Source organism: Micromys minutus, assembly GCF_963924665.1.
Source record: "Micromys minutus genome assembly, chromosome: 12".
Lineage (NCBI taxonomy): Eukaryota > Metazoa > Chordata > Mammalia > Rodentia > Muridae > Micromys > Micromys minutus.
The window spans coordinates 61,724,511-61,751,996 of record NC_137981.1 but is presented as its reverse complement, the minus strand read 5'-3'; the positions used below and the strand labels follow the sequence as shown (position 1 = coordinate 61,751,996).

At 40.3% G+C, this 27,486-nt stretch overlaps 1 pseudogene across 1 annotated transcript; it reads left to right on the top strand.

Annotated features, from left to right (window-relative positions):
* The first annotated feature begins 2,594 nt into the window (after positions 1-2,594).
* Positions 2,595-24,456, top strand: LOC308428382 (PRAME family member 8-like; annotated as a pseudogene). Its single transcript has 2 exons — positions 2,595-2,881; positions 23,901-24,456. The product of its transcript is annotated as a PRAME family member 8-like (transcript).
* The last annotated feature ends 3,030 nt before the right edge of the window (positions 24,457-27,486 follow it).

Sequence of the window (27,486 nt, the reverse complement as noted above, 5' to 3'; positions counted from 1 at the left end):
TTCAAAAATGTATGGATATATTGTGGCAGGTTGCCCAGCTGGGCTGCCAATGGAAGTTCTCAGGATTATGTGTGACCAGTATTCAGTATGAAAATTTTACTAAAGCTGCAAATTATTCTAAACAATTATCTCAGTATCTTTTACATGTGTCCATTGATACCTGTTCAGGAGTCATTTTTGCTTCTCCTTTATCGGGAGAAAAGGCTTCTCATGTTATTACTCATTGTCTTGAAGCATGGAGTGCATGGGGCATACCTAAAATGTTAAAAACAGATAATGGTCCTACCTATACTTCAGCAAAAGTCAAGCAATTTTGCCATCACATGGGAGTTTCACTTCTGACAGAATTGCCTTATAATCCTTAGGGTCAAGGCATCATTGAACGTGCTCATCGCACCCTAAAGGTTTATTTAAACAAACAAAAAGGGGGAATTGAAGAGGTGCCCCCTACACCCAAAATGGCCATTTCTACTATACTTCTTACCTTAAATTTTTTAAATTTGGATGCTCATGGCCATTCAGCTGCCAAGTGCCATGGACAATGGCCTGTGCCACCTAAAGAGTTAGTGAAATGGAAAGATGTCCTCACTGGTAATTGGAAAGGCCCAGATCTTATTTTAATACGATCCAGGGGAGCTATTTGTGTTTTTCCACAGGGAGAAGAAAGCCCGATTTGGATCCCAGAACGTCTAACACGTCGAGTGCTACCAGAACAAAAAGCTGTTCCACCTGCTTCTGATGAGCCTGTCCTGCATGACGATTCAAGTGGAACCGAGTTGGGAGATTCTGTCGGTGTTTCCAAAACTGATGCCCATTTGCCTTAATACAAAACTATTTCCTCCTTTGTTTGGCACCTATAAAACCTTTGATGTACCGTACTTGCCTTTAGACATGGAGATAGCAGGGTTAGGAGATTATAAAACTCTTGCCTTATCAAGTAATTTTTGGCATGCTTTTGTGCAGAGAGACTGTTTCTGCTCTAGATGGTGTGCAAACTCCGTACTCAACAACAGTGTGACAAAGTGGTCATAGCGCAAGCTCTTGCTGCACTCAAAATGGGCACCTCTCCCTCTGTTTGGCTTAGTATGCTTAAGGAAAAGTGTTGGGTCTGTGTCTGGATAGCCCTTGCACCCTGAGCCTTTGAGGCATTGCACCAGGAATGGGTATCCTACACATAGGCAGCCTTTGCACCCTGCAGGGCTTGTTCCCATTGCACGCAGGAAGGTGCCTTACCCAAAATTATAAGATATGCTTTAGGACAAGTGTTGGGTCTGTGTCTGGATAGCCCTTGCACCCTGAGCCTTTGAGGCATTGCACCAGGAATAGGTATCCTACACATAGGCAGCCTTTGCACCCTGAGCCTTTGAGGCATTGCACCAGGAATAGGTATCCTACACATAGGCAGCCTTTGCACCCTGCAGGGCTCGTTCCCATTGCACGCAGGAAGGTGCCTTACCCAAAATTATTGTTGATCATGGTCTTGAACCCTAAAGGTCCAACAAGAGCCTGATGGTTGATCGGCCATGTTTTATTTAAGAGAGAAGGGGGAGATGTTGAGAGCCGTTTGTGCCGCACCCAAACATGGCGCCAGCTTCCCGCCCATGACTCAGCAAACAGAGCCCAAGAGACATAGTGCGCATGTGCCACAGACGTCACAGCCCACTCTTGGGGCATGCTAATGAGTTACTGGAGGGTGCACCAATCAGGTAGCAACACGAGTCTCCTGGGCATATATAAGCGGTGCATTTTCCTTCCACGGGGTCCCCCTGCTCAGAGTATTGTACAATAAAGGTTGTTCACAGAAGAATCCTGTTGTTGCATGCCTTTTCCTGCTGGCAGAAAGTGGGGCGCACGACAAGGAAGCTCCTTCTGTTCTTCCCTATCTCTTCCATTGAGGTCTCCAGTCTTAGTCCAACAATTACCTGTGAGTGTAATTGTCTTAGACAGATGTTGGCAGAGCCTCTCAGAGGACAGACATAATAGGCTTCTATATGTAAGTACATCTTGGCATCAGCAATAGTGTTGGGGTTTGACGTCTGCTGATGGGATGGAACCCAAGGTAGGAGGTCTCTGGATGGCCTCTCCTTCACTCTTTACTACAATTTTTGTCCATAATTTTTCTTCAGACTGGAATAATTTTAGGTTAAATTTTTTGACATGTGTAGGTGGCTCCTTTTTTCAATTGGGAAGCTTGCCCATGCAGTGGTCGTGGTCTCTTCAGGTTCTATCACCCCTCTATTGAATATTTTAGCTAGTGTCATTCCCACTGGGTCCTGGGAAATCTCTATTTTTGTATCTTCCCTTCGTCCTTTCTTTTTCTTTTAACAAAAGGGTCACACATAAAATATTTTTACCAGAAAATTATATAATCATTTGAATGAATAAAAGACTCCCATGATACCATTGAAGGGAGTCTATCTTTCAACCATCAGTTTAGGATGAAGAAGTAAATTTATGTTTCTACCATTGCCAGAGCAGTAAGTCAGAAGCTTAGTGGATGATATGATGGTGAGGAAGTTTTATAAACGTTGACTTGAAAGCATAATTTTTACTGACTTGTTCCCCAAGAGCCTTCTGACTGGAGACTTTAGAGGATGAGTGTTCAGAACCCACCCACACTGCAGAAGCTGGCAATTCAGACTCTGCTGAGAGATGAAGCTTTGCAGAAGTCCTCTCTGCAGGAGCTGCCTACTGGGCTCTTCCAAGAACTGTTGAAGGAGATCTGCACTGGCAGATACACAAAGCTCGTGAAGGCAATGGTGGCAGCCTGGCCCTTTTTCTGTCTGCCTATGGGGGCACTGATGAAGACACCTAACCTGGAAACTTTGCAGGCTGTGTTAGATGGAGTAAAGATGTGACTTACAAGAGATTTTCACCCCAGATATGCAATTACCAAGGACTGTAGAAGGAAGCATGTGGAGTACACAGCAGAGATTTTTAGGGAGGTTGGCTTGGTTTTAAGTGGATCAGATGCTTTCGATAGCATCATCATGCATGGATTCTTGAAATCTGCAATTTACTTGTACTTAGTAAGCTTTCCCAGACTTCTGTATACTTGGTTGCTCTTCTTTCATTAATGTAAACCTTATTTCTCCTCAGTTACATTATTAATGGCTATAGGAAGACCAGGGATTGGCTCATTCTACTGTGAGGCTACATCTACTCTAGTCCATATTCAACTCTAATTCATACCCACTGTCCTCAGTACATGTAAACAATAGCTTTAAAGAACCCTGAATTCCTGTATGATGATGTGTTCAGAAGCATCTGTTCCACTTATGACAAAGCCAATCTCCCAGACAATCTCTACTGTGTACTCCATGTACTCCCTTCTACAGTACTTGGCTATTGCTTACCTGGGGTGAAAATTTCTTGTCTTTTGTCTGTCTACTCCATCTAGCACAACCTGCAAGGTTTTCATGTTAGGTGTCTACATCAATGCCCCCACAGGGAGACAGGGGAAAGGCTAGGCTGCCACCATGGCCTTCATGAGCTTGGCGTGTCGGCCAGCACAGGCCTCCTTGAATAGTACTGGGAGCTCCTGCAGAGAGAACATGGCCAAAGCCTCATCTTTCAGCAGAGTCTGAATTGCAACCTTCTGGAACATGGGTGGGGTCTAAACACTCATCCTCTAAGGTCTCCAGTTAAAAGCCTCCTGGAGAAGGAATAAGGAAGAAGGCACTTTCAAGACAAAGTTTATAAAACTTCCTCACCATCACATCAACCATTAAGCTTTTGAGTTACTGCTCTGGCAATGGTTGAGATATCAATTTACTTCTTCATTCTAAACTGCTGGTGGAACAACAAACTTCCACAATGGTATCATGGGAGCCTTTCCAAACCAAACCAACCAAACAAACAAACAAAATGCCTGGTGGTATGGATCAATATTGATTCCTAGTTAGCAGAATGAAGTCATTGTATTGCTTCAATATTTAGAGTTTTCTGGGTCCAGGAAACAGAATATATCCTTAGAACATAGCTATGTATAAAAGGTGCCAATCAAAGCCTAAGAAAATACATTTGAGTAACTCAAATGTAATTCCAGCTGATGGGTGTTGAAGAATATCAAAGATGTATGGTCTTCTGGTCTACCATGTGAGACAGGGTCCAAGAAAAATAAATAAGACTATCATTTTGGTGAAGGGAAACATGAGGAAACAATCAGAATTTTCTTATGTCCAGCTTTCTCAGAGCCATGTGGCCAGTTCTAGGAGAATCTATACAATATAGAAAATCCTTGTCCCAAAAAATTTATATTGAGCACAATAATGAAATACACCATGTCATAGAAATATATTGGAGATCACACTAAAAGTTCATTTGGAATGAAACACAAGGTCTTCAATTTGTTCCTCTAATGAGACAGAAAAAAAATTCCTGTGCTATCCCAGAGTCTAAATTTCTCCACATCAAACTGCATGACTCAAGGGAAAATCATTACATATCAGTTCTGTGCACTGCAGATAGATGTCTGAGTCCCAGGCAAACCAGGGCTTCATCCAGGCTCCAGGTCTCTGAGTGAGTTCTTAGGCTTCACTAAAGCCTTTATATACTTCTCTGACTATTCTTCCCTATTGCAGCCACACTTACAACCCCAAACTGGAATTGGATTATATCTTTAAACTCCACCCTCTTACTTCTATACATAACATCCATTTCATTGAATCAGAGCTCACTGTGAGAATACCTCCACAACACCATACCCCTTAAAGTTTTAACTTGTTAATTAACAACAAATCACTTCATATGTGAATTTTCCCCTTTATTTGCTTAATTATTACATAGTTTTGAGTTTGGTATGACAGGACTGTATCTTGTTCTGAAGCTAAGGTTGTTGTAGAAATGTAAGTTCTAGCAATCCTTCCTTCACATGGAGACTCAACTGAGTTCCAGAGAAAAGTACAGTGGCTGGAAGTAAGTGAGATGTGGAGGGCTGAAATGACAGCAACCCGTCACAGGAACTTAATGAGTTAGGTAGAAAAATTTTGGGAGCTCAGTCCAAGAGTCTGCCAAGATGAGAACAGCCCACTGGTGCCACGTGGAACGAAGGTGCCCTGTCTAGTGTGGAATGGTGATTTTTTTTTTTAATTTCTTGCAACAGTTAGTATATCCCAAACAAAAGACCACATGAGTCCAGGAACTAAGGGGTAAGAAGAGGAATGGTCTAATTTTCCTGCCATTCTTTGTGAGTCCAGTATGTCTCAGGAATTCTATGATTAGAAGAAAACAGACATGGCTTTCCTCACAGCTCCAGTTCTCACTGAATAGTTTCATATCTTCTTTCTTTCTTTCTTTCTTTCTTTCTTTCTTTCTTTTTGTGGGGAGTGTTTTTTGTTGTTTGTTATTTTGGTTTATTTTTTGAGACCGGGTTTCTTTGTGTAGTTCTGGCTGTCCTGGAACTCTCTCTGTAGGCCAGCCTGGCCATGAGCTCAGAGATCTGCCTGCCTCTGTTTCTTAAGTGCTGGGGTTAAAAAGTGTTTGCCACCACTTTCCAGCTAACACATCTTGGTGCTATTGACCCAAGTTAACTTGTGACTTTTTTGAACCTAACAATCTTCATAACTTTTAGCCACATCTTCAATATTTCTTAGAAAAAGGTTCATCATAGAAGACAAAGGGAAACATTATAAGAAAAAGCAAAGTTAGCTTCAGAAAGTTTACATTTATTAAAGAGATTACTTACTGTCTGTCTCTTTTCCTCATCCCTTCTTCGTTTTTTGGGCAGCTAACAGAATTGAATTCCAAGCTGTTGGAGAGTTTAGTGGCTTGAACCGTCCAAAAATTTTCAGCCAAGCTCTAGTTTTCATGGACCAGGAGAGCCAATAACTACACACTCATTCTGGCTGCAGTTCATTAGAGAGACAATGTGAGCTGCAAGATGGTGACTGAGACAAAAGGAAAGGAAATAAAGGTAAGAACTAATGAGATTATAATCAAGACATATGATCAATAGATGGTCGGAAGATAATAATCTTAATAGAAATAAAGGCTGAAACAATCAGCTCAGACAACTGGTCCCTTAGGAAGGCAATGCCCAAGGTATTAATGACATATCAAGAGATAGGAGAATAAACCTAAAGCCATTCACATAATATACCAACAGGTCCTATGTACTGAAGAGCACTAAACATGCATGCAGACTGAAAAATGTCAATGACATCAGGAGAAAGAGATTCCACAATGATTTTTTCTAATTTTGTAGCAGACAAAATCCCAGGACCTCTTAGTTATCATCTACAGAGGTACTTCAGGTTAGGCAGGTGAGGAGTGTGCCTTATTTTTTAAATACCATCTCAGATGTAAGACACAATAAAGTCCTGGGTGACCTACTCCACCCTATCATGTCTTTATTGGTCATGTAGACTTATGCAAACACAGGCATGATTCAGCTCATATCAATCTATGACTTGCTACACTACACACTTGTGTTCATAGTAAAAACCCTGGTTTCCCTGTTGATGTAAAGGTCAGCATTTATAATAGTCAGATATGGGCGTCTTGCCACAGGAAGTGATTGTATCCCTAATGCACCTAGGTTCCTGCTGAGCAAGGTAAGAGTAACAGCCTGACTACAGATAAGGGCATAGCTTCTTACTATTAGAAAATGATACTTAACTCCTTACTATCATATCAGGTAGTTCTAACTAGAGAATAATTGTAAAGGCACTTAAATTGGATACAATGCCTTTTTTCAATATGACCCAAAATGAACATTTTCATAGTTGGCAATAAGGAAGTGACTTAACCTGTAGCTCTCACTTTTTTTCTCTGTCATATTACTTTCTATGATTGCTCTAGTGAAAATACTGATGCAGTAAATGAGAATTCAGATTAAGAGTACCTAGGATCAGCACCAGTGTTCTATTGTTCTTTCTTTCCACATACATACACTTTATACCATTAGACATGACCCTGATCTGCTTTTCTTATAATCAATGCCAAGGCCCTACATTTTGGAACCAAGTAAAATGAACATAAACTAAAAAATGTCTATGTCATCAGGAAAATTGGAAGCAACTAGCCTCACATTAGTCTAAAGCAAAGTTGTGAGAACAAAATTAGTAGAGACAATAACCCTAACCTATGATGCCAAGAGCCGGTGGTAGAAAATGGAATGAAATCAGACAAGAATAAAAAGCCAAATGCTCGCCCATCCTCCCTCCTCCCATCCACCAGCCAATTAATCAGTGGCCCACCCTTCTTCCTCCTATGCACCCCAAAATCCATGGTTGATCCTCCTTTCTATCCTCTTTCCTCTCATCTACCTGCCAATTAGTGGTCTATCTACTCTCCTATCCTCCCTTCTCCCATCTCCCATCCAATCAATTATTCTTCTTTCTCCCATCCCCCTCCCTATCAATGGCTCTTCCACCTGTCTCAGGCTCCAAATCTCAATCAAACTGAGCTCATTTTCAGGCTTCAAAAAAATTTAAAGTTCCCTGCAACTCCAATTTAATTAGACATGAGCACAAACTAAATTTGAAAACAGAACCAGTACAGTGCTAGGGAAAAAAGAACCAAAAGAGGTTCCTGCAGTGGGGGTAGGCTGTTAAGATCTGCTTTGAATCAACCATAAAAGCAAGGATAGCTGCAAGTACCAGCGATAAAGAACAGAAAGAAGCTTTCCACACTGGGGGTGTCTCTGCTGAGAACACTGGATACACAGAGATCTGCCCTTCAAATCTTTACAGTTACACAAACTGTCAGCACCAATGATGGAGACACAGCTCCTTAGAACTCTTGCCTAGTCACCTATAAATTCCTGGCTCAATCAACATCATCACAGAATTAAAAACAAGGAGATATGAGAGCTAACTAGAGTGCTTATGGCATGCTTAGTTATTATACTTTCTGGCTTACCTGGACACTTATGTATTCTATTGATTCCTCAACCCTAGAAGATGTATAGGAACTTTTAAACATTTTTTAAAATCACCAGATCTTACAAATACTAGCAGTTTAAAAAAAAAAAAAAAAAACAGACTAGAACACAACTGCCAGGATTCAGCTTAAACTGAGCCAATCTATGCATTTGGGAATATTCTCAAAGAGATCTGGGAACTCGCAAGATCATGAAATACTGGCAATCTAATAATGTAAATGTAAAAACATTCCTTATAATTATAGTCTGTGAATTTTTTTCAATCTGTACCCTATGACTTGTTGTGGTTTTTAGTTATCTATAGAAGAACCCATTTATGCAAGTCCTCTACATTCTTCGGTAAAGCAAAATATTAGTTGGATCATTACCTCACCAGGTATCAAGCTGATGAGTTAGCAGGTTATACTTCTTTCCATTCTACGTGTTGAATCACTCCAGGTGTTGGTCTTTTTACTACTTCTCCAGTTAGGCATAAAGATTAGCTATTTCCACAGGCAACAGTGCTCACACAACACTCTGTGTAAAACAGGTTTTGTCAGAATGCTACGTGTGATCATCTAATATTTTCCTTAAAGTGATGTTTGCTTGCCTCAAGAAGTGATGATTGGCATTTGCAGATTCATCTTAAATAACTTTTTTCACTTGAGTAGGAGTTCAAAACATAGTGAAACACTGAAAATCTATCTTAAAAGTTGAAAGAATTACATGCTTGTGACCCATATGCTTGTGATTTGGAGATTTAAACCTGCTCCACAAAGGAAGAAAGGAAGGAAGGAAGGAAGGAAGGAAGGAAGGAAGGAAGGAAGGAAGAAAGAAAGAAAGAAAAAAAGAAAGAAAGAAAGAAAGAAAGAAAGAAAGAAAGAAAGAAAGAAAGGGAGGACAAAAGAAAGAACTACAACTTTCCTAAGAGCTCTACCTACTAAAAATACTAATTTTTAAATATGCCTGAGATTACTAAGGATCCAGCTGCCCAGGACTAGAAATGAGATTGCCATGGATTGATATCCAAGTTGTGGGCTCATATCTATGGCAGCAAACATGCACACATAAAGTGTCTTCATTTGTCTTTGAGTCTCAATCATGTCTAACTAGCCAAAAGTCCCTGAAGAAGTTACCTCAGCAGAGAGGTGGACCTTTCTTTAACAATTCTGAAGAGTATAGATATGACAAAGGGTCTGTGGCCTCTCCAACCCACCTAGAGAGGACCAAGGGTGGTTCTAGCCCTATACCATCAATTACTATGACCTTGCTTGGTCCTAGAACCTGGTGTTTCTCCTGATATTTACCTTCCCCAGAGCTATGATGCACTCCACAGGACACTCTTTTCACCTGCTTACCCTGACTAGTACAGTCTTGACCAGTTACAGGAGGAGACTGGTTCATGTTCCATATGTCCTATAGCAAGAGTTTTGCAAGAGTCACCCTCATAGATTCCTGGTGTTTCCATTGTCCTGAGTTTCTAGTTCATCCCAGAGAATCTCCAAGGTCCCAAATTCCACTTCTCTCTTTTTCCATCCTCCTAACACATGATCTCTCTGGTTCCTGTCTAGACTCTCTCTCACATACAGTACCCTCCTCCATCTACCCAAGATGTAATTCACACCAATCTCCATTATGAACATCGATGCAAATGTACTCAATAAAATTATTGCAAACCAAATTCAAGAACACATCAAAATAATCATTCATCATAAGCAAGTAGGTTTCATCCCAGGGATGCAGGGATAATTCAATATATGGAAATCAATCAACATAATCCACTATATAAACAAACTCAAAACAAAAATAACCTATACAATCATCTGATTAGATACTGAGAAATCATTTGATAAAATCCAAGACTCCTTCATGATAAAAGCCTTGGAAAGATCTGGAATTCACAGTTCATAACTAAACATAGTAAAAGCAATATACAGCAAGCTAGAAGCCAACATCAAACTAAATGGAGAGAAACTTGAAACAATCACACTAAAATCAGGGACTACAAAAGGCTGCCCAATCTCTCTCTCTGCCTATTCAATATAGTATTTGAAATCCTAGCCACTGCAATTAGACAACAAAACGAGGTCAAATGGATACAAATTGAAAAGGAAGAAGTCAACATATCACTATTTGCAGATGATGTGATAGTATACTTACAAGATCCCAAAAACTCCACCACAGAACTCCCACAGTAGATAAACAACTTTAGCAAAGTATCTGGACATAAAATTAACTCAAGGTCAGCACGTCGACGCGGGGGTTTTCTCTGGAGTCCCACTAACGCCACTCCGGGGTTCCTGAGCCTTAGTACCGGCTGTCCGGGGCGGGGGGCAGACGCGGTTAGGGGCCGGACCCTGGGATCCGTCCCGGTCACTGCCCTCCCGGCCTGCCCTTTGTCCAGTCCACCCTAGGGGAGCCTGAGGACGTGGGGCCCCTGAGCCGGGCCGGGGAGCTCGGGACTCATCCCTTCCCGAAGCTCGGATGGGAGGTGGCGGGAGGAGAGACCTGGGATGTTCAGTCTGATGGCCAACTGCTGCAACTTGTTCAAGCGGTGGCGGGAGCCTGTCAGAAAGGTGACACTTGTGATGGTCGGACTTGATAATGCTGGTAAAACAGCCACAGCAAAGGGAATCCGAGGAGAGCATCCTGAAGACGTGGCTCCCACTGTTGGATTTTCTAAAATCGATCTGAGACAAGGAAAATTTGAAGTTACCATCTTTGACTTAGGAGGTGGAAAACGAATTCGGGGAATTTGGAAGAATTATTATGCTGAATCCTATGGGGTAATATTTGTTGTGGATTCCAGTGATGAAGAGAGAATGGAAGAAACAAAGGAGACAATGTCAGAAGTGCTAAGACACCCTAGGATATCAGGAAAGCCTATATTGGTGTAAGTAAGAGTGCTGCTGGAAACGCAGGCAGGAGCATTAGCCAAGAGCTCTTTGTCTTCTAAGTGAGCCTAGGTGGTCACCTATTAGTATAATAAATATGTACAGTTGCTTGTAGTTAAATTATTGTGTTGCTTTTGGTCGGGAGTAGAGAATGAGGCTGTGTTATGAGCAAACTTCTAAATTTGCTCAGCGGTATCTGCATGACTCTGGCAGAGCCTCTAAGGAGGCATCCATATCAGGCACCTGCCAATAAGCACTTCTTGGTATCAGCAATCGTGCATGGGTTTGGTGGCTGCATGTGGGATGGATCCCCAGGTGAGGCAGTCTCTGGATGACTTTTCTTCAGTCCCTGCTCCTCTATTTGTCCCTGTATTTCCTCCTTTCTGAGCCTTCTTTTGTTCTTAAGCCTGAACATTTCTAGACACAGAGAAGGGACTTTGGTGTTCATAGCATTTGTGCATCATGAACACCAGGTGGTGTTATAATGTGAGACAAAGCCAACAAAAGTCCATCGACTCAGATTGTGCTTCAGGGCAAGTTACTATTTGCTCCCATTCCTGTAATTCATTATTAAGTACAAAAAACATCAAGCCAACATGGTTACATTGCAAAAAATAGGAGTTTCTTCCCTGTGCTTCTCAATAGTAGATGAAGATTTTTAAAGCAGATAATTTAAAGCTTTGATTATAACAGTTGCAGTTTTATTGGGTCATTTATGGGTGAAGCTTATGCTTGTAAACGTTTAAATGTTTGAATTAAGAAGTTACCTCACCTCTAAAGCTGAGTCTCACTGTTATTGAGACTGAAGTAAAATGTTAACTCGTATATATGAAAGGGAACCTTGGTGGACCCTACAGGCTAAAGTAGTCTTTGAAAAAGTTTTAAGCAGAAACTGAGCAGTTCTAAAGTAAAAATAAAAGAATAATTAGTTATCATGGCAGGGGAAGTTCATGTCTTTTTATCCAAATGGTCGTGTATCTGTTTTTCTTTGGTTTTTTTTTTTTTTTTTTTTTGATTTTGTTCATCTATATATCTATGCTTATATTAATGGTATAAGACACTATTTGGTTCCCTATGAAATAAACTGAATGAAAAAGTTTATTACAAAACCTAATATACTGACATTTTCATCAGCCCTAGTTCATAGCAATGTCTTCAGAAGACAGATACTGTTTGTGGACATCCTTTCTCTTGTGCAGTCTTAAAAGTTATTTTTAGAGAGTTAATAAATTACCCAGTCCATCACCTTTTTGAAGTTTGGTTGAGTAATCTAATACTTTTTATCCAGAATAACTCTGGAGCTACTGTGTAAAATTTCTTTTCAGAATAGTAAGAATTGTACCTGGGTTAATCTAGTTTAGAATAGTGAGCTGTTATACAGTAAGGAGTCTTTACTGCAGTAGAAACTCCTGAGTCGCATAACCAGCCATATCTTAGACATGGATGTGGTTGTCTTGACTAGCTTTATCCTGAGTGCTCTACTGATGGGCATTATTGGGGCTACTGCCATCAGCTCTGTCTTGCAGTATATCCCTCTCAGCTGCCATTGTCATTACTTCCACTGAGGTCTTACACTCCCAGCTTTCTCCAGCTGTATGTCACAGACTTCTGTTCCTACCACACTCTTGAAAACTTAGAACAAATACTCGGCCGTGTTACTAGGCATTAACATGTTGCCATGAATCTTTGGTATCACTGTTTTTATGGCAGACCTCCAATATTTTGATGAGACCGTTGGAATCGGATAGTCCAGAAGAAGGTCCAGTCTCCTCCCCTTTGCCCTTTCTTTCCTGTCACCTCATTTCCATTCAATTCCCTTCTTACTCTTCCTTCCTTTGTTTCCTTGAGACAAGGTCTCACACTGTAGCCTAGGCTGACTTTGAACTCGCAGCAATCTTCTAGCATAGAATGGGGATTACAGATGTGCAGCCACCACAGTCCTGTTATTGCTTCTTGTGACTCCGCTTGTAGATGAGGATTTGATGCTGTGCCGGCTGTGAATTCAGATAATGGAAGCATGGTGTGCAGAGTGTTCCTAATGTTCTGTGAATGGACTGGAATAGTATTGCCAATGACATCATGTTTCCAAGTGTTACATGAATTCAAACCACTTAAACCAGCTTAGTGATATTGGCATGCACCAAAATGTCCTTAATAGTTTTCTTCCATTTGTTATGTTTGCCTTCTGTTTGCAAGCTAGCAGTTTTCCAAGATTATTCCATTAACTCTTTCAAAAATTAGATTTCTCTTTCAGATAGTTATATTAAGAAAAAATGTATTGCTTTTACTTTGTTGAAGTATGGAAATAAAGTAGGCAATATTCAACAAAAAAAAAATTAACTCAAATCAGTAGTATTCCTCTACTTAAAGGATAAAAAAGCTGAGAAAGAAATTAGAAAATGATACTCTTCATGATAGTTACAAATAATATAACATAACTTGTTGTGACTCTAACCAAACAAGTGAAAGATATGTATGATAAGAAGTTCAAGTCTCTGAAGAAAGAAATTGAAGAAGACCTTGAAAGAGCTAAAGATTTCCCAGGCTCATGAATTGCCAGGATCAATATAATAAATATAGCCATATTGCCAACATAGAGATTCAATGCAATCCCCATCAAAATTCCAACTCAGTTGTTTATAGAGTTAGAAGTAGCAATTTGCAAATTCATTTGGAATAACAAAAAGTCCAGGATAACAGAAATTATTCTGAACAATAAAAGAACTTCTAGGGGAATCACTATCCCTGACCTCAAGCTGATTACAGAGCAATCATGATAAAAACTGTATGGTATTGGAACAGAGACAGGAAGGTGGATCAATGGAATAGAATTGAAGATTTATAAATGAACACACACACACACACACATCTATGGTCACTTGATCTTTAACAAAGGATATAAACCCATACAGTGAAAAAAAGATAGCATTTTCAACATATGTTGCTGGACCAACCTGTGAACATAATGAAAAAGAATGCAAATTGATCCTTTCTTATTGCCCTGTACTAATCTCAAGTTTCATATGGATCAAGGACCTCCACATAAAACCAGTTACACTCAAACTAACAGAAGAGAAGGTGGGAAAGACCCTTGTACACATGGTCACTCAGAAAATTTTCCTGAACAGTATTCCATGGCTTCTGCTCTAATATCAAGAATTGACACATGAGACCTCATTGCATAGCTTCTGTAAAGCAAAAGACACTGTCATTAGGAAAAAAGGCAACCAACAGAATGGGAAACAATCTTTTCCATTCCTACATCTCATAGAGGGCTAATATCCAATATATACAAAGAATACAAGTAGTTAGACTCCAGATAATTTTTAAAAACCTATTAAAATGGGAGACAGAGCTAAACAAAGAATTATCAACTGAGAAATATCAAATGTATTAGAAGCACCTAAAGAAATGTTCAAAATCCTTAGTTCACAGGGAAATACAAATCAAGACAATCCTGAGATTCCACCTCACACCAATCAGAATGGCTAAGATCAAAACTCAGGTGACAGCAGATGCTGGCTAGGATGTGGAGAAAGAGGAACACTTCTCCATTGTTGATGGGATTGCAAGCTGGTACAACAACACTGGAAATTAGTCTGGTGGTTCATGAGAAAATTGTACATAGTAACTACCTTAGGACCAAGCCATACTACTTCTGGGCATATACCTAAAATATGCTCCAACATATAACAAGGACACATGCTCCACTATGTTCATAGCAGCCTTATTTATAATAGCCAGGAGCTAGAAAAACCCAGATGTCCTTCAACAGAGGAATGGATACAGAGAATGTGGAACATATACACAATTGAGTACTACTCAGCTATTATAAACAATGACTTCATGAAATTCTTGAAACCATCTAGGAGCAGATTGTAGCATCATTAGGTATTAAAGGTTCTCCCACTGTATCATCAGAGCTGCTAGTCATTACTGGCAATCATTTTAAATTACCAGAAAGCTGCTCGGAAACATTTACCCACCATTCATGTTGTTTGCAAGCGCTGCTTGCTAGCATTTTGGTGTGTTAGGAGCCATAAAGAGAAAGTATCCGATACTGACTGCTTCTGTTGTGTCCACGCTGCATTTCCTGTGAACTAATGATGGTGCTTTTCCTTTTCTGATTACTTCTCTCTTGTTTGTTAAACAAGTATTAAAAGATGTTTTCATAATGCCAAACAACATAGCAATTCAGTGATCATGATCAAATAGAAAAAATACAAGGGGTCCCCAAATTAGTGACTGCTTCACACTTACTGTCCTGTGGGCTCCCTGGGGACACTGCAACAGAAGCATAATAGCCACAAACTTTCACAAAACATCATCTGAAAGTTTTAATTTTACCAATTTGAAATAATTAACCTAATTTAATTTTTTTTGTTTCTCAAAGATTGTAAACATAGACCCAGAATATTCCAAATTTGGGAAATTAAGTTGAAAATAAAAGTAAGTTAAAACTTTTAAATAATGTTTCATTAATTTTGTAGCATTTATAATTCTACAAGGTATTAGAGTTTACAACTGCATTGAGATTTGGGAGCTGCCTTGTCTTTCCATGGATGCTCTCCTGTTTTTAAGTAGTGCATTGCCAGGCCAGGCTCTGAATGCTTTGATCACTTAAGTGTCTTTATACTCAATTAAGGGAGACTGTGAGAGTGTTGTTAACTCACATGTAAAAAATCAAAAGAAATAAGATCCTCAAACAGCAAGTGAAATGAGCAATTAAAAAAATATCCTGCATGCTACCCTGGGTGCAAGTTTCCCTCTTAAACTGTACCTTGCAGCCCTAAGCACAGGCTTTAAATGACAGGGAGCAAAGACTGGGAAAAAGATGGCGGCAGCAGCTAAATCTGAAATAATAAAAGATTTGTATCCTTAAAAAAAATAAAATAAAGGTCTTTCTATGTTGTATACCTCTCCTAGAAATGGCCATATGGCTCTAGGTAGTTTGGAAATCAAGATTCTCCTGACCCAGCAGCCTCCTCAGTGCTAAGATTAATAATAGCATGCTCGCTCATATTCCCATTCACAGAAACACTTGTGTTTGTTTCTGAGATCCTGGCTCATGCTGTAGACCTGTAGACCATGTATCTTTGGTCTTCTTTAACTACAATAGACAAAAGTATATTTGTGTGTTACTCAAATATCTTACCTTAGACTTTGCATTGCATCATTTTAAAATAGCTTTGTTTTTGAATATGGTCTGTTTTGGGGCCTAGGAAAGCTTGAAAATTCATCATTCTGCATAGTGGGAATTCAATATTGATCCACAACACCAGGGTTTGTGTGTGTGTGTGTTATATTATTTGTTTGCTGGTTTGTTTTAATTTTTTTTTTTTTTTGTTTATTGGTTTGGTTTTCACTTTTCCCCTTTTTATTGATTATTTTATTTATTTACTATTGGGAGTTATGCCCAACCCCCATCTGCTAAAGGTTAACTGAACTAACTGCCCACTTATATGCCTTGACTTTGGGAAAACACACCTTCCTTTGTAATACTAATGCTCAATCATAAGCCTACTGCACACCTGCTCCTGTTCCTGTTCCTGTTCCTGTTCCAGCTTTTGGCTACCTCAGCATATAGACTGCACCTTTACCCAGCAGCTAGGGACTTTGCATACTGCCTTCGTAACTGCTTTTGCAAGTATATATGTTGGAGGGAGTTGCAGTTGGAGTTGGAGATGGAGTAAAGCATTTTCTGGTAACAGGAATAATTGAGTTGTGTCTTTCTTTCAAACCCTTAGGCCTTCACCCGATTCGGAGTAGTGGTGTGGGCACCACAAATGGAAGTCCCACAGAGATCCGGGAAAGAGGGAATGTCCTGAAGGGTTCACCCCACGGAAGAAGCTGGCCAGCAAGTGAGGAGATTGAGGTGGATTGAAAATGGGATCCACAGTTGGTGTGTAGGACCCCCTTTCAGGGACCCCCCACTCGAGTTTCGGGACACGGGGTTACCCAAAGAAACTCGAGAGACCTTCTTGCTGCAAAAGCATGAGGCAGTTTAATGACGGAGCTCCGAGCCAATACGTATCTCATGCAGGAGACAGAGGTAAAGACCCTGAGACTCGAAAGCTGGGGGGTTTTATACCCCAGGTCAGGGCTGGGAAGAATTAGAGTACAAAGCTCACCCAACACGCACTGCAGTCAGGAAGTCAGGAGCCCGAGCCCCACACAATGACCTCTTCACCCCATTCCCCCTATGTGAGAACATGGACTCTTCCCAGGGCCCTGGTATCTACACAAGAATTAACTACACTCCGGGGTTTTACAGTCCCAGGCACCGTGGTGTTTATACAAGATAAGTTACAGCTTCGTTAATGACTGTGAATTCTAGAGCTCTGCAATTGATGGTGCCCAGGTGTCCAGAGAAGGCAGTTAAGCCCTAAATCTCCTAGCTAACAACTGACAAGATACTTCTCTCTGTCTGTTCACCCTGCATTCCATCTCCTTGTATAAGAGATAACCTAAACAAATCATATTCAGACAACTAAAACTAAGGAAAGTATAGGAAACATTATTTCTCCTTAAAAAGAGAATTCAGCATTACAGACTGTCAGATTGTGGAAGGTCTTAATTATTAAAGACTAAAATATACTATGAAGAAAATACCAAAAAACCAGCAACAGGATTATCAGACCTTGAATTTAATTTCCTTTCAGTGGATCAACTAGTGGTTTGTGCTTAAGCAAAAAGCATAAAAGAGGTAATAGTAAAATGTTTTTGTGTATGTGCTGTGCTAAAGATTTAGAAGAATAAAGATATTTCTCATGGGTGTTTTTAAGTCTTTGTAAACAGATTAGAGGTAGTTTAATTGGAGAAGAGAGAGAGAGAGAATGGGTTTCAGAAAAACAGTCCTCTCTCTTGTCTGGGATGGTATGGCAAAAGAGAAGGAAAATGAATGTAAACCATTCCAGAGTTCTTCCAGGGGGAGCAGGAGGTCAGGAGACGTCCTGACTCTCTGGCTTCCACTGGAGAAATGTCCAGTTCTGGTTCTAGGTTCCTTAGGAAAGATATCAGGGTCCCTTTGACACATCTAGTTCTCCTCTCTCTCTCTCTCTCTCTCTCTCTCTCTCTCTCTCTCTCTCTCTCTCTCTCTCTCTCTCATGTATTGTCTCTATGTATTGTCTCTTGGCCTGCCAAGCTGTCTGTCCATCCATGTGTATCAATTTGTGTTTGTGTTTTCATTGCTTGAGTGTTGCTCGTGTTTCATGTTCAAAAGAAAAATGCTTAAAACGTTATCTGTTGGTTGCTCACCTCTTGATTTAGTTTTAACTCCTGTCTAAAAGAGTAATAATAAAAGGTAAAATAAAAAGCAGGCCTTTAGAGTCCTGCACCCAAAGTGAGCTCAGCTGGAGACTTGCTGGGAGCTGAATGTCTGCACAGGCCAATTGTAAAGGTGCCAGCAATGTCTCAGTTTAGAGCTGATAGCTGTTTTTCCAAGAAAAATCTCTGACATGTTTATTGAGCTCAGCAGGTGATAAGGTGCTCATTTCTTGAAATTACAGCTAGAAAAAGTGAGAATTTTATCTGGTTTAAATATATAAGATGTATGGTCACTTCATGTTTGCTTTTGACTGGTTTTCAAAGGTATAAATATGCTCTGCATGTCTTGGTCTTAGATTATTGGCTTATAAGCAATTGGGTATGATTAAAAATTTGTAACATTGGTAACAAAAGTTTGTTTAAAACTAGTAACTTGGTGGGAGTCATCCTAAACAACATGTAAATAGGGAAAAGGTTTTCTATGGATACCCCAAACTTGATAAAATATTTGATGTAATTTTTATTCTAGAAAAAAGGCTTTAAAGATACAATTTAAAATAATGAGGTATTAAAAGTTGCTTCATCATGCATTCATATATAAGAACTTGCAGCCAAACTTTGTGGCATGAAATTAGTGCACTTTGTATTGACTTTATAAAGAATGAATCATTTGCACTGTTAAAAAATTGATTTTGCTTTTCTAAAATTGTGGTTATGCTCTAATGTTACAAAAGAAACTTAAAATTTATGGTAAAACTGCTGGTGTTGCAGTTTGCAGTTTTATCACAGGCTCAGGATTTTAACTCACATATTTTTAATTAAGAAAAAACATCAAGCAGGTAGAGATTGTTGCAGCTTTTTGAAGGGTTGATGAGGCTGTTGAATTTAGAAAAGCATTACAGCCTGGTTTACTGCTTTGGCTGCCATTCCAAAAAAATTATCATAGATTTAAAAGATTGTTTTTATACTATTCCTTTGCATCCTCATGATTGTAAAGGGTTTGCATTTGGCTTGTCTGCTTGTGGGTTTGAAGAGTCCTTGAAGTAATGGGGGTCTTTGAAAAGTTTAGCCTCAGGGAATGGATGATGGTTTTTTTATTGTTTTGCTGCTGCCTCAATGGCAGGAAGTTGGGACTTAAAATCCTCAATGTTTACTGTTGTAGATGATTTGTTAGCTAGAGTTTTTGCTTTTATAATGAGCTTTATAACTTTTGGGGAGTGGTTGCTGTTGGGATTCTGTAAACCCCACCCCTCAGTTACCTGGCAATAGCCAGGTATACTCCACCCCAGTGACCTGACACTATAAAAGGGGTTGCTTGCCCCTCCTCTCTCTCTTGGCCTCTTGCTCTCCCCCGCCACCTTACCCTTCCCTTCCCTATCGCCTCCACATGCTCATGGCCTGCCTCTACTCCTCTACTCCTCTCTTCTCTCTCTCTCTCTCTCTCTCTCTCTCTCTCTCTCTCTCTCTCTCTCTCTCTCTCTCTCTCTCTCTGCCTCTACTACCCTCTTAACTCTCCCATGACTTGAATAAACTTTATTCTGTACTATACTGTTATATGGCTGGTCCCTCGGGGGAAGGGATTCCCAACATGGGTCCCCCAGAGGCATCTCCCTTGCCCCCAGGCCTCGCTGCACCTCCATGGGCCATATCCCTCCCCCTACTCTCTTCATCCTTTTCCTAATAGTTGCTGCTCCAGAAAAGGATCCAAATAATTTGGTTATCAGTTATATCCTAGTCCCTTTCTACAGTTAACTGAGGGGTGAAAAGTTTTGCAGAAAATATAGGAGAAGCAATTAAGTTAACAGCTATTATATAGATTATGGTCAATTGTTGGCTGTCTGTATTTTTGCCTTACACCCACAGCAGTCCTTTTGGCAAAAGAAACCATTAATGTGAATTCATCTTTCTTCCTCTTTAAGTAAAATTTTAACATCCTTTGCTGTGTTAATACAGAACTATATGATAGAATCGTGACGGTATTTTTTTTAAAGAAGGGAATGTCTTAACCTGATAAAATATTTGTTCTTTATTCCAAACAGCAATTAAATTTGTTATTGCTAAATACTGATGTTTGGCTTATTGTATGTGCAAACTTTTCAAGCAAAATTGATAAATCATTATTCGAAAGACAAGTTGTTGAAGTTCTTTTCCCTATGCTTGCTTTTATATTTCCTGTAAATTTATGCATGCAGCCCATAGATAATGCAATTGCTGTATCTATAGATGGCTCATCTATGGTAAAGCAGTATATACAATTGGATCACGTGTTCATTCTCTTGAGTTTCTGTCTGCTGCAGCATAGATTATTAGATTATGTGCTGTAGCCACTGTTTTTAGATGTTAAAAAATTAGCTGAACCTTAAATTTATATACTGATAGCCTATATATAGAAATGGTTTACAATTGCTTGAAATTCTTCCATTTTTAGATATTGCTAATTCTTGAGTTTTGTAATTGTTTATACAAATACAACTTAATTTGAGAGAATTTACTGTCCCATATCTTATAGGGTATTTAAGAGATACTGAGTTGCCTGGATCCCTTAGTAAAGGTGATGCCACAGCAGATTTGTATACCAGGCAGATTATAATCTCATCCTTTGCCATAAAAATAGTAATGGCCTGAGACAACAATTTGAAATTTCTAGAGAATGTACATGTCAAATTGTAAAGATTTGTCCGGAATGTCTTCGGTTTCTTGCTATACCACAATTTACATTTCAAATGTTTTCCCCCTTCTCCGTGTCCCCTCTATGAGCTCCCCTCCCTTAGTCCCTTCCTTTTGCTTCTAAGAGAATGCTTCCCTATTCACCCACCTACTACTCCCTCACCCCTTTAGCATCCCCCTTCCCTGGGACAACAAGCCTGCACAGAACCAAGCTCCTCCCCTCCAATTGATGCCAGATATGGCAGTCTTCTGCTACATATTTATTGGAATCAATGCACCCACCCCTGTATAATTTTTGGTTGGTGGTTTAGTCCATCAGAAATGTGAGTGTTTCAGTTAGGTGATATTGTTATTCCTATGGGGTTGCAATCTTTTTCAGTTGTTTGAATTCTTCCCTATTTTTCCCATTTCATTCCCAGAGCTCAGTCCAATGGTGGCAGTAAGTTTCTGCAAGTGTTTGGGACAGATGCTGGCACAGCCTTTCAGAGAACAGCCATCCAGGTTCTTGTCTGAAAGCACATGTTGGTATAAACAATAGTTTTGGGATTTGATGTCTCCTAATGGGTTGGATCCCAAGGTATGGGATCCCTGGATGGCCTTTCCCTCAGGCTTTGCTCCATTTTTCCCCTGCCTTTACTTTAGACAGAAACAATTATGGCTTAAAAATTTAGAGATGGGTGAGTGGCCCCTTCCCTCAACTGAGGGCAATGCCTGTCTACTGGAGGAGGTCTCTTCAGGTTCTATCTCCACTCTGTTGCATATTTCAGCTCCTGTCATTCCCGGTGTGTCCTGAGAGTATCTCACATTTTTCTTCTTATCATTTCTTCATTCTTTTCTTCTTTCTTTCTCGTTCTCTCTTATTAAAAGGGGACACACATAAAATATTTTGACCAGAAAATTATAGACTGACTTGAGTAATAAAAAGGCTTCCATGATGCCAGTGTGAAATTGTCTTTATGCCATCAGTTTGACTCAGAAACTTAGTAGTTGATGTGATGGTAAGGAAGTTGTACAAACTTTGTTTTGAAACTATATTCTTTTCTGATTCCTTCTCTCCAGGAAATTTATGACTGGAGACCTTAGAGGATGAGTGTTCAGACCCCACCCACACTCCACAGCTGGCAAGTTAGACTCTGCTGAGAGAGGAGGCTTTGGCAATATCCTCTCTGTAGGAGCTTCCCCATGTGCTCGTCCCAGCACTGTTCAAGGAGGCCTGTGCTGGGAGACATATCAAGCTTGTTAAGGCAATGGTGGAAGCCTGGCCTTTTCCCTGTCTCCCTGTTGGGGGACTATTAGAGACCCTTAGCCTGGAAACATTCCAGGATGTGCTAGATGGAGTGGATTTGAGAGTTTCACCCCAGGTAAGCAATATCCAAGTACTGTAGTAAGGAGTATGTGGAGTACACAAAAGAGATTGTCGGGGAGATTAGCTTTGTCATAAGTGGAACAGAAACTTCTGATGGAATCATACAGGGATAAAGGGTTTTTGAAAACTACTGTATACTTGTACTGACGACTGGTGGATATGGAATAGAGTTGAATATGGGCTATAGTAAGTGTAGGCTCATAGTAGAATAAGTCTATCCCTGATATTCCCACTACCATTAATAATGTGACTAAAGAGATAAAAGTTTGCATTAGTGAAAGAAAAGTAATCAAGTGTAGAGCAGCCTGGGAAAGCTTCTGTAGCATACCTGAGTCCACCTTGGATATCAGGTGCTTAAAAATACACCATAATGAGGGGGGACTGATAAGTTTAGATATGTGTAGTAAAAGATGATCCAGGGTCTGATGAAATGTATATGTTTTACCCACAGGAGGGAAAAAACTTCAGGTTCTAGACCTGAGAAAGTTGTACCATGCCTTCTGGAACATGTGGGATGGTACACAGGACCGCTCATCTTCAGCAGAAACCTTGGATGAAAAGCAAGTAGGGAAGATCCTTCCCAAATATGCCCTGGGGCAGCATCTGAAGGTCATAGATGAACTGTTCATCATGTCCTGCCTTTATGAAACACACACATGCTTCTTGAAGTGGAGCCAGCAGAGAAAGGGCTCCCTACATTTCTACTGTACAAAAATGAAGATCTGAGCCCTGCCAATAGAAGTTATGAAAGAGATCTTGAATGTTTTTGATCCAGAACATATCACAGAATTAGAAGTGAATACTGATTGGACTCTGTTAGAGCTGGCATATTTTGCTTGATACTTCAGACATCTTCACAAAGTGTTCCTGGCACCTGTCAAGAAGATGACTTTCCCTAATAGCAAGAGAACAAGAGACAGAGAAGCTAAGAGTATCAACAACTTTATTTCTAAGTTCTCCAAATTCAACTGTCTCCAGCATCTCTTTATGAATCGTGTCCATTTTCTCAGAGACCACATGGATCAGGTCCTATGGTAAGCAAGAATGGAATGCTGGGTCAACTACCAAAACAAATCTGTCTTTCTTGTGTTAAGGGTTAGTGATGTAAGATGACACCTAGTGACTAGGAACAAACATTTAAAGATTCATAAGACTCTGGAAGTTATGTCTTGTTTCCATGTATACTACGTTATACAAGGTAAATTTTACAAGTGAACTCATTGGCTCAAATGAGCACTTAAGTATTTGAGAAGTGATTTGGGGTAAAGAATAAGTAAGAATGGGTTGTAATTCTTCTGAGGATCAAGCTCACCCAATTAAATGAAAATGAAACAGGAAAGAGAGTGTGTAGTGGTGACTTACTAGCACAATGTAAACATGAACTATTTGCACAGATCTTTGAGAACAGTCTTCTAACTTTCCCCAATCCCCTTGGGTAAAATATTTTTTACCCAAGTAGTTCTGAGTGCATTAGAAAGGGATTACAGCTTGGGCTCTAAATGAGAACAAGTGTGACTGCCAAGGGAACAATAAAATGCAGATTCAGTAAGCTCACAGCAAATATTCAGATTCTATCAGGATTTTCTGGGGATGAAAGTTCTTTTTGTGTGCTTTCTGGGCTTATGGAATGAATTAGTTTTCAGTTTGAGAATGAAGCCAGTAAGTAGATAAACTGTGGGGTTGGCATGACGGGGCAATTTCCAACTAGAAGCATCATAGATGAGGTTCTTTATCATTTAGTCAAACTGACATTGGCACACCTGGTTCTTTCTACCACTGTGTACATCTTAGCCAAACCTTTACAACAAATTTATCCAGAACTAACCTCCTGTTCTATCCCTAGGCACCTGAGGACACCCTTGGAGAGCCTCTCTATCACTCACTGCCCAATTTCACAGAGAGGCTTGAATTCCTTTTCTTGTTGTCAGAGCCTCTTTGGACTAAAACATCTGGAGATTAGAAGAGTGAGTGATCTTATATGGTTTAGATCTTATGCCTCTGATGGGTTCCCTAGAGAAAGTGTCACTCTTCAGACACTGGATTTTCAGGGATGTAGGATGAAGGACTCCCAGCTCAATACCATCCTACCTGCCCTCATACAATGCTCTCAGCTCAAAAAGGTCAACTCCTACCACAATAGCTTCTTCATGCCCATCCTGAAGGACCTTTTGCAGCACACAGCCAACTGGAACAAGATCAATGTGTAACAATACCCTGCCCCTCTGGAGTGCTATTATTGGCTGGCTCATGTCTCAAGAGTAAGATTTTCCCAACATTGTCTAGAGCTCATGGATACACTCAGGGATATAAGGCACCAAAGAACATCTATTTTGCTACAGATATGTCATTTGTGCTGTGTCCATGGCCAGGAGGTCAGACTTCGTGGTTGTTGGTGGTAAACATGGATGCAGGACTTCTAGAAGTGAATAATAACAGGCTTTTGACACTTTTCTCATTTGGTGTGCCCAGTGATTATAGCTTTAGACACTGCTCAGATTGTTGGAAACAAAAGTATGTGCAGTGGCTGGGATCTTGGAGGCTGAACTTGACATGGGGGAACAGTCAATTGGACTGTGGGAACAGGAGACTTGTGGAGTCAGACAACTTGGTAGATTTGAGTAGATTTTTCCAGGACAGATTATCTAAAAGCTTTGTCCTGGTCTTGTAAACTTTGTTTTTTTATTGAAATATTTAGTAAATAAATATAACATAAGTCTTTTTGTAGATGTCATTACTGTTATCTGAGTGAAATAAAGTGTCTCAATTTAAAGATTTTGGCAAAAAGACCCTCTGGAAAGAGTCAAAATGAACACTTTGAGACCAGGCCTGTCACAATCCAAAATCTTGGATAGGTGGATAAAGTTATCAGCTAAGGTGGTTCACATATGGACATCTAGTTTGGACTGTGGTACAGAAGTCATTAAAACAACCTCTATGGCTTTTACACTCCTTCTTCCTTAATTCCCAAAATTTTGTTTCCCTGTCTGCTTGTCAATTTAACAGGCATGTTGCCTGAAACCTGAGAACTTTCTGGCAGTTTGGTCATAAAAATAAAACAAAAACAAAAACTCCTTTCATGCTGTTCAGACAAATAAACAAAAACTGATGATTCATATCTTTAGAGCATAAGTTGCTTTAAAAAAGGACCACAGTTCTATCTCAGAACTAATATCTTCAGGTGGTTCTCAGCTAGAACTCAGGTTTCAGGTTGGTAGGTCCATTTCTTCAGGCCTTTGTGGATCCCAGCTTTTACATGTACAATATGCATAATACATATGCATATACACCCAATTGAATAAGACTTTGAAGAAAACCCTCCACTTCAAAAAGGATTTGAAATTATTTAATTAAAATGGAGCTATTCAGTAGCAGGGTACTTGCCTGACATTTGTGTTGCTCCAATGTTATCCCATACACAACACAGTGAAGAGAGTATGTGGAGTTTTACCTGCTTGGTGAGCAAAAGCCTAGTTTGCTGTGGGCTCCAGTTTCAGTCCTGTACTATGGTTGGATGTCTATCCACCCTATCTATGTAATCTATGATGCCAGAGTCACCCAGACCACACAACAATGACTCAACAAAAACATAGAGGATATCAAACCAAATTTCCATATAAATATCGACAGCAAACTGCATCTAAGAACACATCAAAAACATCATTTATTCTGATCCAGTAGGGTTCATCCCAGTATCTTCAACTCATCAGAGCGATATTATCACTCTGTCAGATATAGACCTCCTGTGGATCTTCTTTTATTCTCTAGGCTGTTATTTTTGCCTGTTGATGCACTCATTTGCTCTATAGCAGCTTTTCAGTTCCATAAAGTCCCATTGTTAATTTTTGATCTCATTGCAAGAACCACAGATTTCTGTTCAGGAAGTTATCTCCTGTGTCAATGTGTTAAGAGATAATCTCCCACTTTCTCTTTTATTAGATTTTGTGTATCCACTTTTATGGTGAGATAACACTAACCCTAACCCTAACACTAACCTTAAACCCTAACACTAACCCTAACCCCCTAACCATAACGCATAACCCTAAACCCTAGCCCTGACCTCTAACCCCTATTCCATAACCCTAACCACTAACCCTAACCCCTAAACCTGACCCTAACACTAACCCTAACACCTAACAATAACCCTAACTCAAACCCCTAACCTAACCCCCTAACCATAACCCCTAACCCTAACCCTAAACCCTAACACTAACCCTAGGCCCCTAACCCTAAACCCCTAAGCCCCTAACACTAACCCCCTAACCCTAACTCTAACTCTAACCCTAAATCCATAACCCTAACCGTAAATCGCTAACCCTAAACCCAACCCCAACCCTACCTGACTAACTTCCTCCAACCTAACACTAACCCTAACCCTAACTATAAACTCTAATGGCAGGTTTATAGTCCTAGAACTTGCCCTTCTCCTTCCTAAGCCTGCACCTTTACAAAAAACACCACTTTGCCTTTAGCACAAACCGAAAGATCACTTTAATGGAAAACAGGCTGTACTTCTTGCTGTGGAGGCAATGCTTGTTCTTGGGGGACAAGGACCTATCTCAAGTTGTTGAGCCCTGAGAGAAGCACTCACCTGTTGAGGTCCTCAGACAGCTGTTCCTTGATGGACAAATACTGAATGGGGAAGATGGAAGGCTTGAAAGGTCAAAGGTCAAAACCATAAAATCTGCATCTCCCCTCAGCCACCCAATTGGGGAGTCATGTCCACCTTCTTCACACCCTGGAACTCTTTAGGCAGGGAGCGTGGTAGAACCTTCTGGACCCTGGAACAGTGGTTCCTCATGCTGCCACCCTTTAGTACAGTTCCTCATGTTGTGGTGACTCCAACCAAAACATTACTTTTGTTCCTACATTATAACTGTAACACTAGTAGGATAAATAGCTGACATTCAGGACATGTGGTATGCACCTAACAAGGGGTCCAAGACCCTCAGGTTGAGAACCACTGCCCTACAGTCAATTTATTACAGAGACGTCTGAAATTAACTTGACGTTTAGAGAAACAAGGAGGGAAAAGGGGCAGGGGGAAGGAAGGAGAATACACAACACACACACACACACACACACACACACACACAAGAAAGGGTCTATGTATCTGATTGTTCTGGAACGACTTAGAGTTGGCTGGCCTTGAACTAAGAGGTCCACCTGCTTCAGCCTCCCAAGTGCAGAGATTAAAGCTGGGCACCGAAGTTTAACCACAATATATTGTTAACACAAGGAACTCAAGATCAGCTTGCTAGGAGGGGCTCCAGCCCTGACCACACCATGCACTAGGGAACAGGTGAACTCCTAGTGTTAATCACCACTTGATTGACATTGGGAAAGTGTGGGCCTGGTCTGATCTATGGTGGTTTTCACCTGTGCTGTCAGGGGATCACAGGTTCAGACACTGTGAGGGGCTCAGGCTGGGG